Source organism: Triturus cristatus, chromosome 1_1 (assembly GCF_964204655.1).
Source record: "Triturus cristatus chromosome 1_1, aTriCri1.1, whole genome shotgun sequence".
Classification (NCBI taxonomy): Eukaryota; Metazoa; Chordata; class Amphibia; order Caudata; family Salamandridae; genus Triturus; species Triturus cristatus.
Window position 1 is genome coordinate 89,033,167 of NC_140579.1, and position 12,128 is coordinate 89,045,294.

The following is a 12,128-nucleotide window of genomic DNA, read 5'->3' on the forward strand; positions in this document are numbered from 1 at the left end:
GGCCCTATCAAATCAATATACTACTGGACCTGGGAAAAGCTCTGCTGGAGTAAACACTGCTATGCTGGAAGGATTGCCCCTTTGCTGTGGCTGACTTTTCTGAGGAACTGCTTCTCTGCGTTCCTGTGCTGTTCTGCTGCCTGCTGATCTCTGACCTGCTGAGGACAAGGACTGAACCCATCACACTTGAACGCCAAGGGCTTGTTGGCTTGCCTTCTGTAGTCTGGAGTCTCAGGGACACAAACAACTTAATCCTGCTAGTGCTGCTGGCCTCTGCCATCTGATAGTCACACCCTTACCTGCCTGAGGTGCCCCCTTTTTTTTCTACCTCGACATTTACGCATCGCTTCCAACAACGAAGCAGCGGATGCTGAATGACAGTAATTCTACAGCCGATGCGGCTTGATGCTGATGGACCATGCGGCTCGACATCAACGCAGCGCCTGTATCACAATTGGGTTGAACACTGTAGCTTCCATTGAAAGCGTGCATCAGCGCCAACCGTCGCCCTCTATCTTTGGATCAATGACAACGCAACTCCTCCTCGACACCTCACCTCGAGTCTTCAACATTGACCAAAGCTCCATCCAAGGTATTTCTTCACAGGACCTGCCTGGGTCCTACAGCCGGTCCGCTGTCGATTGCGGTCGGCTTGAATTTTGACTTTGCACTGGTTCCTCGCGACCTTAAGTAACCTCTTGACTGACAGTGACTTCTAAGCACCTTTTTCACATTTAATATTTAAAAATGCATATCTCGACTTCTACTGGTTTGATGTTTGTCTTCCTGGTCTTTTTTTAATCATATAAATATTCTCTATTTCTAAACCTGTGTGGAGTCTTTCTGTGGTGTTTACATTGAGTTACTGTATTTGTGTTTCACAAATACTCTACACCTTGCCTATTACGTTAAACGTAACTGCTCTGTGCCAAGCTACTAGAGGTAAAGCATAGGTTAATTTAGGGTGTGTATCTGCCTTACCCCGGAAGTCAAATATACACCGATGTCATAGCTCCCACCAAGCATAAGCAAACAGTTATCTCCTTAGGGTGGGTACCTCGGGAGAAAAGCTGGAGCCAGCCCTGGGGGTGGCAGTTCCCAGGGTCGTATATGGCTCCAGGATGGGGGCTGCATGGCCCCCTCCTATCTACTGCACGGGTCGGCCCGAGGAGGTGGTGGTCTCTTGGGCCATATATGGCCCTTAAGAGGGGCCACACAGCCCCCCTTTTTAATGTTTATTTTAGCCCCGGGAGGTGGTGGTTGTTGGCTCCCAATAACCCCAACCAGTTGTGAACCAGGAGGGGTGTTTGCAGAGTGGTGGAGGAAGGGGGCTTGTCCTCCCACAACCTCTCAGCATTTCCGCTGTGTAGAACTTACTGGAGGTAACAAGAGGGGTAGTTGGCCAAGGGCTCTCAGTAGCCAAGGAGACTTCATCGCCCAACTAGTAGCGTGCCAGGAGGCACGTTTGCAGAGTGCTGGTGAAAGGGGTGGGTCACCTGCGACTTGCCAGCAACCATTTCTTTCTTTCATTAGGGGAGGGGAGTTTGTGGCTTCCCTTTCCTGGGCCGATTTGGTCCCCGGGGACCCCATGACCTCATCCACTGTGGGCAGGCATTTTTTTAAATGTGGGAGGGAAAACGAGCGGCCCCTCTTCCAGGCCAATTTCGGCCCCAAGGACCCCATCCCTGGGGCCCGGCTTCTACTGTGTGTACCCTGGTCCGACCCAGGGCACCCACTCGCATCTTTTGAGGCCTTCAGGGGAAGCCTCAAGGCCTCCGCGGTCTGTGCCGGCTCCCCGCATCCTGCGGGAGCAGGCATTGCTTTTAGATAAGGGAGCAGATGTAAAGGTAGCTCCCTGTGTCTAACAGCCGTTATTTCCATAATAAAGCTTTATTTTAGCAATTGCCATAAAATCAAACACAATAACTTAAAAATGTATAATCATGCAGTAACAAAACACTTAAAAACATGAAATATAAAATAATTAAAATACCCACAGTTAAATCTAGCAGGATAAATGGGGAACATCACAACAATTTTTAAGTTGTGAAATTAAATTTCATCCAACATCTCCTATACTTGTTATCTTTTTATTATTATTATTATTATTATTATTATTATTATTATTATTATTATTTATATGGCGCACAAATCATCCCCGAAGGGATCTCTCGGCGCCTTGGGAGGCAGCTTTCTAGGAGCAGAGCGAATCAGTTGAATAACCAGGTTTTTAGGTGCTTCTTAAAAATGGTCAGGGTGGGGCATGAATGCAGATCTAGGGGCAGCGTATTCCAGTATTTGGGAGCCAGATAGGAAAAGGCACGGCCCCCCATCTTAACTTTTTTAATTCTCGGCATTTGGAGAAGCTTTTGGCTACCGGATCTTAACAGTCGTGCCGGAGTATATCATACCAACTTCTTTGTAAGGTATATAGGTCCTTGTCCGAAAAGTGATTTAAAAACTAGGTACAAAAGTTTGAAAAGTGCCCTCTTTCTTATCGGCAGCCAATGTAGCTCTCTTAGTAGCGGTAAAGCTGGCGTAAGCGGGGGTTTATTTAAGGCTAGACGGGCAGCCGTGTTTTGCACGACTTGTAGCCTAGAGAGCAGGTTCTCCCTCAACCCCACTAGGAGAGCATTCCCGTAATCCAGTCTGCTGACTAGCAGTGCCTGGATCAAAACCCTTCTAACGGAGAGAGGAATCCACTGGAAGACTTTCTTTAAAGTGCGTATCAGTCACAAACATTTACCCGATAAGGGTTTTAACATGTTCTTCCATGGATAAATTGTTATCCATTAAGATGCCCAGATTTTTTACCCATTTTTTGGGGGAGGCGGGTGATCCTAGTTCCCCCGGCCACCACTCGTCTGTCCACAAATCCTCCGCTTTACCAAACAATAAGATCTCCGTCTTGTTGGAATTAAGTTGGAAATAGTTGTTTTTCATCCATGTGGATATTTTCATTATACAGCTCTTAAATCTGTCTCTGGTCGCCGTGTGGTCCTTCTCTATGGGGATTATCACCTGAGTGTCATCCGCATAGGAGAAGGTTTGGAATCCACAGGATTTTACAATGGTGGCCAGAGATGCCACATAGATGTTGAACAGGATGGGGCTTAAAATGGAGCCCTGAGGAACCCCCTTATCCATGACTGTGGTCTGAGAGACAAATGTGTCTAACTGAACACATTGAGATCCGTCCGATAAAAAACTCTGCAGCCACTCTAATACCATTCCAGTGACACCAATCTCTCGCAGTCTATCCAGCAGAATTCTGTGAGAGATGGTGTCAAAGGTCGCTGAAAGATCAAGAAGGACCAGCGCCGCCGGATTCCCTTCATCCAATAGCAGCCTGATAGTGTCTGTTACCTCTACCAGAGCGGACTCCGTGCTGTAACCAGCGCGGAAGCCCGACTGCGAGGAATCCAGAAGGCCGTGCTGTTCCAAATGATTTGAAAGTTGGTGATTGATCAGAGTTTCCATTACTTTAGAGCAGCCCGGGAGGAGAGAAATAGGTCTATAGTTCTGTAAATTGGCACAGTCTGTAGATGGTTTCTTGGGCAGGGGTTTAATAAAGGCCCTTTTCCATCTAGCCGGAAAAGAGGAGGTTGCTAAAGATAAGTTACATATTTCCGTGATGGGGTTTACTAGCTCCATTGCTAAATCCGACAACATATAAGGGGGGGCTATATCAGACGAGGAGCCTGACTTGATGCCTTTCAGAAGTAGTAGCACCTGCTCCCTAGTGATGGTTGCAAAAGTCTCCAATCTCACCAGGGAGGGGTTATCTGTGATTAGGATTCTTTCCCTGTTATCTGATACCTGCTCGAAAGAGTCATAAATGTTATCTATCTTGTTTTTAAAACGCATAGCGAGCTTATCGCAGAGTTCCTGTGTACGGGGGCAGGTAGAATTGGCTACTCTAGGAGCAGTAAATCCCTTAAGAATCCTAAAAAGTTCTTTTGATGAACCCTTTGCCACCTCTATACGAATGGCCAAGAATGTTCGTCTTGCTGTATTGCAGTTCATGAGATACATCCTCTGTACTATATTGTAGGCCAGTCTATCTACCTCAGATTTTGTTTTCCTCCATTTTCGTTCCTTTACCCTGTAGGCAGCCTTCTCTGTCTTTAAACTATCAGAATACCAGGGAGCCGGACTTTTTCTGTCATAGATTGTAGCTGTTTTGCTCGGGCGATCTTGTCGAAAGCCCTTATGACCTCCGACTCCAATTTACATAAAGCTACGTTGATGTCCTGACATTCATTGAACATAGGAGGGGAAAATACTTTACAAAACGTCTTAGGTGTTATTTTCCTCCATCGTCTACGTATGACTTTCCGCCCTTGCGGTTTTTCCAGACCTTTAGGAGCCAAAAAAGAGAAACTGAGGGCCATATGGTCCGACCAACTAACTACTTGAGGTGGTTCTGTGCTCAAGCTGGGGATATTGGTAAAAATATTATCTAGCGTATAGCCTGCTACATGAGTTGGAAAAACGAATTTAGGCAACAGGACTAACGATTCCATAGCTGCTAGCAGATCAGCAGTGTCAGTATTAGAATCCATGTCAAAATGAAAATTAAAATCTCCTAAAAGAAAAAAATCCTTCGTTTGCAGAACGTATGGGGCAAGTATTTCTAATAGGGAGGCGCAAAAGGCCTTCTTATTTTCCCCTGGAGGGTGATACACAACTGCTCCTATTACTTGGTGGCCATGGACCGGTTCAATAGATGTAATCATCAGCTCCATCTTAGGAGACGATATTGTATCCAGCACTTTTGAATTTAGGGTGGAACAGGTCGCAATGGCCAGCCCTCCACCCCTTTTTCCAGTTCTATCCAGCCTTAATACCGTGTAGTCGGAGGGAAAGGCGATAGCTAGAGAGGGAGAGGAATGTGTGTGTAGCCATGTCTCAGTAAAAAAACATATGTCAGGTTTTTGATCATCTAAAAGATCCCAGATTTCCGTGACATGCTTGGATATAGACCTGGCATTAATGTATAGCGCTTGGAAAATGACGTCTGGCCTCTTATCTTTATTTAAGTCTTCCTTAGGGGTCGTATTAGTAATTGTTGCAGCCCTGGGGGCCAATTTTTATTCCAACGACCAGCTGCTTTCTGGGGCTGACTAACTGGCCATTTGCAACAAGGGCGATAGTTTTTAAAGGCTCCAGTATCCAGGCAAAACCTACCCTCGCATTTCAGGCAAAACCTATTTGTCCCCAGCTCCAACAGCTCCTCCCTTGAATAGGTTAGAGGCAACATTGTTGTGGGCGCGAGGTATAGCAGAGTTTTCTGTCAGCTGGCAGTGTTCTGGCGCGGACGGACGCAGACGGGCTTGCCTTAGGCATGCCTTTGGCGCGCCAGTGGCGCGCCCGTGAGTAACGTGACTTTAAATGACTCAGCGGTGGATCACTAGAGCGCTAACCTCCCAAAATGGCGCCCGCTTAGTGCCCCTCTGGCCATGGGTTTCCTCTCTCCACTCAATCGGTCATGAACAAGACCGTGGTGGACCAGAGAGACCCTTGTGGCAAATAACAGCGAATGTGCCCCACAAAATTACAATATTAAAATCACTGACCCCCAGAGGTGCAGTGTTGCAGAATGCACTCGCCAACACCACAAGAGCTACCTGTTCACCAAGCTGGTAAAACAAGGTCTAGCAAGAAGACAGAGAGACAGAACACACAAAGGCAACTCTGACATTAAGAACCATGGACATTGCCTGCGTAATCTCGTAGCGGCACAAACTGTCAAAGTGATCTACGCATTAATGTGACATTCGGAGAACGCCTAGAGCTGGGAGAAGTCCCGGTATGGGTTGTAGTGCTTGTGAGAAATCAGGACCTGTTTGCAGTGTCTCCTTACTTTTTGCTCCCATTTTGACTACTAGGTGCTGGTTTTCTGACTCGATTGTGCCTTGGGCTCTGCTGACCTGACCCAGGGCCTGAGCTCTGTTTAAATGTACATGGTTAGGTATAATTATAATTGGCAATGAGAGACCCCTGTAAGTCCCTCGTATATAAAAAGGCAAGGGGGATTCAAGCTACCTATAGGTCCCTAGTATAAAATAGGGCCGGGAGGTGTAGCAGCCCAATTGATTTCCTACACTAGAGTGTGCACTACTGTGGTGCTGGCTGTCAATTTAAAAGCCAGCCCTGCTTAGCAGGCTACTTTTAGATTGCAATTATGTGTGAACTCGACTTCAGAACCAAAGGTACTTCCAAAGTAGTAATCTACCTTAGGTTTCCATATAAGTCACCCCAAAGGTCTCCTCTAGGTGCGCCAGGGGTAGGGCTCAATGTAACGATAAGCAGGGACATTATAAAAGATATTTTGTTATTTCTACATCATGGACTACATAGTCTGTCTATTTATTTATTCTACTAACAAGTTGCATTTATACACAAAAAGCGGGAACACTGTACAAAATATCCAAATACTGTTTGGCAAGAAAATGAAGAGTGTTACATCTGTGCCAAGAGTTTAACAGGGCTTGCGAGTGTCTAGAAGAAGATGGAGTCTGTGCCTCGTAGTCAGCAGCTTGTTGTGGGATGGTGCACAGGTGTTGCAGTGGTCGACAACATCCCTACGAGTGTTCCTTAATGAGTACAACATGTCCACCTCAAAGGGTGGTGAAGGGTGCTGCCGACTGCTGTACTGGGCTGCAGATGGTGATATTGGAATTTGCAAGCCAACAGGAAAGGGCTCGAACAAGCCTTATGAGCTGCACTTACTGAGACAATGGTCAATTCCGAAAATGTGCCTGGGATTCCGAATCTAAGACAAACTTGTTGTTTTTCCTGTGGCATCAATTCATTTTTTTATCATATAGAGGGAGGCATTTATGAGTGATAGATGAGATGGAAGCATTAGTCTCCTTATTTTTCAGTGTATTCATCACCGCTTTGCTACAGATTTAGTCCAAGATTTTTTTCCTTTCCTTTTTGGATTTTCCTTTAGATCAGCTGCTGGATGTCTTTGCTTGACTATTTCCTATTCCCCAATATGACAGAGAGATTGGCAAATTCCTATGAATTTCTTCAGTAGTGTTCATCTTCAACCAAGAACTTCAAGACTGTCAAGGTTTTTTGCCATTTCTTCCTAATTGGGAATTACGTCAGTGGATAATTAAAATGTTTCTAAGGGTTCAGGGAGTTAAGACACAAGAAGTTAATTGCTTTTTGTCGCACCATTGAGTAAATTAAACAGGTGTAATATTTAAAATCAGACAGAGAAGAAATTGAGAAAACCTAGAAGCTGGTTCCAGTGATGGTGACAAAAGTAGATTAAAAGAGAGAAAGTGTGAGGCAGTGCATGGAGGTTTAGGACTAGCAGTAAGGTTTAGGTATTCAGATCTTAGATTGCATGGTGACAAGGACATAGTATTCATCTGAATTGGGAATTTAGGAGATATCCCATTAATGGTTTGACAACGAGGGTGAAACGTTGGCATAATGTTATGTGGGACACTTTTTTTTGCGTGCCCGGGCCGATTTTTAATCCGAATCCAGCCTTTATGCTTTCCTTTCCTTAATCCACTGGAATGATGTGGCTGACAAGACGAACATGTCTAGCATCAAATAGGAGATTGAAACTGAAAATATTTTTAGTCATGGAATAGAGGCACAAAATCCATTGCTTTTACATTTGATTGTTTAATATGTTGGGTAATTTTGATCTGCAACTTTTGTACATTTTTCGCCAATTTATAACCAGGATAGCTGGCTAGCTTTAAAGAAATGGGTCCAACATGTCGATGGCACAGGGAAAGTAATTAAGCCAAAGGAAAAAATAAGTTACAAGGAAAGATAAAATACACAGTTTGCACACACATTTACATTTAAGTGATAGTTTTTCATGTGAGCAAATATTCACTTGTATATCTGGTGAGATCAAAATAAGGTTCAGAAAAGTTTGTTTTTACCCCTCCAGGATGTTGTAAATCTGTACCCATATAATGCTTAGCTCTTCAGGTGTAGATTTATGACTTTTGTTTAAGAAGCAGATCTTTTGTTACTAGGCTTCAAGTTATGTTATATTGTCACTATGTTAGGGCGACCTATGTTAACCTCTAACATAACGCTGGTGTCCCTGTGGGTGTTCCTAGGTGTACGGAGAGGGACGCATCTTGAGGCAAGTGTGAATACAGGGGTCCCTGAACCCCCTCCTCCTATGGAACATTAAAGACCCTATGTCGGGGTACGTTAGAACACCAGCATTAGGTTAGAGGTTGGCAAATGTCACCCGAACATAGTGGCGATATCTAAAGTCATATTGGCAAGACAGGAGCCCAATTCTCATTCTGAAGAATGACGCCGTCTTATTCGAGTAAATGGCAAAAACACGTTGACGACAATAGTGGTGATGGGGTAATAGTTCCCCTAATCCCCACATTCCAGCTTTTAATACCAAATAATACCCTATGATTAAATGTGATTTGGGGTAGTACATTGGTTTTTAAATCCCTTTTTTCACGGGCCCCCACTTAAATGATTAGAAGTGCCTCCTTATCTTCAGGTGCAGGCCCCTCTCTATCAATCCCTGTTTTTAGAGAGTGAGGACTGCCTATGCTGAAGCATGACACCTGGCGGTGTGTGAGGACAGTCCTTCACAATTTTTGAGATGCCCAGCACTCCATCTATATACTGCTTGTAGGCATACGGTTTCGTCACATAAGTGACTACAACATTGGGGTAGCTTCCACAGTGTGTATATACTCAAAGTACAGTTTGGGCGCCACATGCAGCCCTCCTAACCTTTAATTGCTGCCCCCTGGTGAACAGCAGCACTGGGTTGCTGCTCACTTGACAGAGAAGGAACATTCAGAAAGCTGTGAAATAAACGGGGCATCATTTATTTACACGTTAACTAAATTAACGGTATAGAAGAACAGAAGGTGTTCTACACAACTTATCTTTAGGAACACCTTTAGTTTTAAAGATATCTTGCACTAAACATGGGAAAACATAATAAACTCTCTTGAAACTTCAAAAAGGTGTATTTTATTAACATGCATGAGCGTTTAGATTAGATTATATTACTACATCGAGAAGCATTTATTAGCAGTTTTCAAATATGATCTTAGAAACATTAATGCTGCCCCCATTCTGAAAACAACGCCAATAGTGAACCAAGAGGCGAGTCATTTGTCAGGTGCACCTTGTGTGTAGCCTCGGTTGTTATATAATTGAAACAACATTATAGTTTATTTAATAAAAAACAAGAGACGGTTTTGCAAAGCACACCTTCTGAACTTGTATATTTTAAGGAGCTCTCATATGTGGTAATGAAGAAATAGGAGGCAAAGTGAAATTAAACATCTGCCAAGGATTACCCAATTTCGTCAGAACTGATGCCAGGTTTTCTGGTTTCACATTTTGCAATTTTGCAATTCCGCCAACAGATGAGTATCTCTTACCCTCTCACGTTTTACATTAGAAGTTAATGCTTTGACTTTAATTCTTGGTGCGTGAGAATACAGCGTCGGTGGCAGACAGAAGTTATGTAAAGGCTCGGTTTGTTATTCACATCATACATCTGCTTCGCTTCCCCTTATGCCCAACTTTCATCACCCCGATCCTCGCATTGCTGGCATTGGTGCGGCCCTTGGGCATGCCACAAACAGTACTGTGCAGCCCGCAGGGGAAATGTTTGCGGGCACCCATATCATAGGTGAAGGGCATTAATAAATCCAACAATTTGCTATTGTTGAATGTATCCTAACTTGTACAGAAAAGAAATTATAAGACTTTCTTGTCTGTAAGGCAACATTCAGCCTTCCTGCAGTCTTCCCTGATTGGTCAGAGTTAACAGGATTAGCCAGGCTGCTTTCATGAAGTGATAAGTGGCTTACCCCGGGAGAGGCTATCTGCTGGAGAGAGCTCTGCTACATAGGAATGCCAGAGCACAGGGGAAGGGTTGTAAAGCATGAGACTTCAAGGAGGGAACTGGACAGGCAGGAAAGGCCAGGTCTGCCTACCCTTACCCTCTTTGACCCAACCAGATAGGAGGCCAAAGGAAGGAATCTACAGATGTTAGGGGGTGGAAAGCTATGGAAATGAGCCGTACTGAGAGTTGGTTTAGTTTGCTCTTTTTGCTCTGCTGAGATTTCTGCCATGATGAAGTTTTGAGGAATAGTGCTTTCTTGGAGAAGATTTTGTCACACTTTGGAGTAAGTGGTCATACTCTGGAGTGTTGCCTTGCACCTCATTGGACAGGGGTGCTCTCTTTCTTGACCCCAAAGAACACTGAATAAATATGTGAGAGGTGCAAAGCCTCTCAGACCTGCTGCTTGAACTTTAAGAGAAGAAGAAGGATTGCCTTGCTGGAAACATGATTTACACACCAGGCCCTACATTCTGACTGACTGCGCCTGCTGTACTATCTGGAACTACAGCCCTGTGGATGTACCTTGCTTCTAAAGGATTAAAGAGTGGACTTCCTGCAAGCAACAGGTTAACAGAGCTCACCTGTATCATCACCACCAAGAGTCCATTAGCTGGAGTGTGTCCAGAGGACTTTTAAGGGTTTGGTCCAGGTGTATTGTGGGAATTGTGGTCCCAAACTTTCAAGGACCATCTTGGAGCTTCTAGACCCTTGGACAGTGTGTTGAACCTATTGGACCCTCAAAAGGAACTTCAGGAAGAAGTTCTTGAAGTTTGGAGCAACTTTGGAAAAAAGCTCCATGAGGTGACCGACTCGACTGCGAGAACCAAGACAGCCACATTCAACTGCAAACCGGAGTCCAGGTTTGTGCCGCTGAAGAGCTCCAGAGGTCCAACTTCCGGAGTTTCACCAGGAGCTTCCTGAAAGCCAAGCTGACGAACCCTCACCGAATCCGGACAGGTGAAGAACAGCGAGGGAACTCAGAAGAAAAAGCTCCAGAAATGTCTCCTGTTGAGTGTATCCGAGCAGGGCTCCATTGCGGTAGGCCTGAAAGTTTGACTTTGTCCCAGTCAAGTGCAACCAGATGTCCCAGAGTGGTGCTATAGGTTTCTAAGTGCTAGAAAGTGTTTAATCTTTAAAAATTCAGATCTCAATTTCTCTAAATTTGATTTTTGTTATTTTGGTGTCATTTTAAAGATAAAAATATTTCCTATTTTAACAATTGGCGTGGGATTTTTATTGTGTGTTCTATATTAGTTATTTACTGAATTGTTGTTTTGTAAGTGCTTTACATACCTGTTTCCTAAGTTAAGCCTGACTGCTTGCAGCCAAGCTACCAAGGGTTGAGCTTGGGCATAATTTATTGAGACCTGTACTGGACCCTGAGGCGTGTTGGGGGCCTTATTGCCAGTGGTGGATGCATATTTCCCACTACTAATAACCCACTTTCCAACAGGCATTGAAAACAATAAGGACAGTCCAATCACTGACAGGCCGTCGGTGACGGTCCAACTGCCGACATCCCTTGGGTCTGGCTGCTGTACAATGATACTGCCGGTTGGACCTTATTCTGTCAGACACAGGACCGCCTGCTCCACCCAGATTATTGATCCTGACGTTACAGTGGTTAGAGCAGCGTCCTACAATGGCACCGGTGCTGAGGCAGGCAAAAGTCCTGCTGTAAAAAGGTTATCGGAACAGGACCCGCCCATCTTGGGCCACTGAAAAATGGCCCTGGTGGCACATGTAGTGCTTCCACTCACATCCTTGCACTGTGTGCCATGCACGACATGGTGCACTGCATACGTGCACAGATGTGCAGGAGGATGCTGAACGGTATCTGCATGTGCTGCGGCCCTTTCCCAAGGCCGCAGCATGCCCCCGCTAAATGTTGGTTTGTATCTCTAAAACTGAAGAGCTTTAGAAAGGAGTAAGGAGGGGTTGAGGGATAGCTACAGAAAGAAATAAACCCACCCACAAAAGAGTAAGCCTGTTGCTATTTACAAACTCCACATCTGAAGTTACTGCATCCAAAAAGGTCCAAAAACAGCTTTAAATGTACTCCAGCAGAGACGTGGAATAAATCCAGCCCCATACATATTGTAACATTGTTATCGAAAACACCATCACATAGAAAATAATAGAGGTAGAGATTTAAAATAGAACCCCATAAGAAATAAATTTAAAATAAATTAATGTATTTCTATTTTTTTAATATATATATATAAATGTAAGAAAAATG